Source organism: Fukomys damarensis, unplaced genomic scaffold, assembly GCF_012274545.1.
Source record: "Fukomys damarensis isolate Sample0158 unplaced genomic scaffold, DMR_v1.0_HiC HiC_scaffold_30, whole genome shotgun sequence".
NCBI lineage: Eukaryota > Metazoa > Chordata > Mammalia > Rodentia > Bathyergidae > Fukomys > Fukomys damarensis.
Genome location: NW_022900942.1, coordinates 53918840 through 53921437, shown reverse-complemented (window position 1 = coordinate 53921437; position 2598 = coordinate 53918840).

The window sequence follows — 2598 nt, the reverse complement described above, 5'->3', positions numbered from 1 at the left end:
GCAAGTCTTAATAAGTCATTTTAATTAACTGTTATAGATAAAAATAAAGTGAAATCTCTTCAATCCTCTATTTAAAAGATACAAAACTGTTGTTGTATGAATGGAATTCAGGTGAAAATGCACAAAAGTATTTCAGAAATATTTTAACAATTAGTAAAAATTTTAAACCTGCTGAATTTTCGATGTTTGTGCAATGTTTACTTTAGGGACAATATAGTTCATTGTGATTTATTGGACATTCTACATAAATATTTATCCCAATTAGGCTATATTTTATTGCTATATAAATATACAGAATATACCTAATTTTTAATCACAATTTCAATTTTTTTCTTAAGGAACACCTTCATGTGTTATAATCAGCTTCTGGTAAATATGGATCAACCTGCTACCCATTTTAAAAAAGAAAACAGACCAAGCCATGCCTGGTAGGTGGCCACTCTAGAGAGCTAACAAGCATTAGGACACTTCTTGTGCCAAGAAGCCACTGGAGCCTGCTTAAAAGAGCTCCCCTGTTTCAAGGTGGACCACTTGGGCATCAGAATGACCAACTGACTACACCATATTATACTCTTAAAAATCATAAGAAAACAAGAGAGAAACACACAAGACAAACACAAGACACTTGTTTGGAGATTGCACCAACTAAGGAGTTGAGAAGAACAACATGAATTTCCTGTAAGAAAAATACATTTCATGGTAAATCATAGCTTTGAGGATGAGGGATAACAGAAAGCTGAAAACTCCAGCCAACAATAGCAGAAAGAATTTGATAGGATGAAAAAAATCACAAGTTTGCAAATATAATAAACTAACCCATTCACTGATTATCATTCTATAATAAAGAAAATGTTTGAAAGTTGATGAGGAAGCTTGAAAGTAGGGGATGGATGTAAGTCCTATGTGCCAGGATACTCTTCCTTTTCCAAGTCACCATGGTGCTGTTGTATTTTAAATGCCCATTTGAGTACGTTTTCAATTTTCATCAGCTTGATACTCTCTGTTCGTAAGTTGAAAAAGTATTCTCCTTAGTTTCCTGAGTCCACCAAAGGATTCTTATTTTCATAGTCTTTTGACCATTTCAATTGACAAAGACATGGATGAAAACAGGATTTTGATGCATGTTTTAAATATTGTTTACTTTTTAAAAACTGCTGCCAGTGCTGATGCATAACAGACAAGCATTATCTTTTAAGTCTCAATGTTATACACATCACTATAATATCCATCTTTTATTATTTTTCCAAAGAACTTTCTATGAATCACAGTTTATGGCTTGTAACCCATAAACCACAATAAAGAATTAGTATTATACTTATTATCTTTTTACTCAACACACTTAACACACAAAAAAGGGAAAGATAAAGGAAAATGTTTTTTTTAGAATCTCAGTACTCATTGAAACAACAGTTGTAGATACTTGTTAAATGAAAGTTGTAAGGTACTGCTTTTTTTTTCTGTGCCTAGTTAGTTGGGCTAATTTATCTTCAGCATATAGAATCATACATTAATAAAGGCCTCAGCTCTTTCAAGAAATCTCATAGAAAGTCCTTCTGATAACACAAATCTCAAGTGAGTCGCTGAAGAATAGAGAATCCCATTTTCACCTTGAGAGCTTTGCAGCATAGTCTAGACACAACCTGATAACAATGATCTTCCTTTTTCTGCCAAAGGACAGTCAGTCCATCAACTCTGAGTTCAGACTTTTAGAGAGAATGACAGCCTAGTAATAAAGGAAGATTATAGAAAACTCGTGGGATAACTTGGGCAATTCAGGATAAAAAAATTGGGTAATAACCAACCACAAGGCAAAAGACTTTAAACCATGTATGGTGTGTGCTTGAGAAGGAAACTCTGACCCACATAAATTAACTTGAGGTGCAATTAACTACTTTTTGATGAAAACTAGAATTTTACTGGTATGTGACATAAAATAAAGAAATGCAAATATTTAAAGTCTACCATTTATCTGTAAAAATAAAGAAGTAGTTATATCCTGCTCTCACGGTTAATAGCAGATACTCAGGAACCTGGTGAGCTCTGTTTTAAGACATACTTGTATCACTAATTTATTTGATGAATTAGGTAAGTTATATTTATTCAGGTAAGTCATGCATCCTGTTTTTTAGGACATAGATGATGATACTGCAAGCTCACAGAGTTGCTGTAATGGGCCAGTGAAAAAATATATTCCCTATTACATAATCTCCACCCACTGTAGATGGTAGCTATGTGTACCTTAGGGTTTTCTTTTTTTTTCCCCTCTCATTGAGTTTATTGGTACATTTTAGGTAGACAGTACAGTTACATTCATCATTGGGGTCTTGTACCGTTACCTGACAGGTCTTGGTTCTCATTTTTTCCCCTTGTCCCTGCCCTCCCTTAACCCCGTCCTCCCTTCCCTGTTTACAAACATTTTATTTCCATTTTTTCATTTTCTCCTATTTTTTTGCTTTCCCTTATTACTTTTCCCCTACTCTTCCCACTTTCCCTACACCTTTAGCCCTTTTCTTCCTATTTCACATGGTCAAGTATTTATCTCATTAGGATCTTATGTACTGTTATAGTTTATTCACACCAGAGAAACTATTTGATATT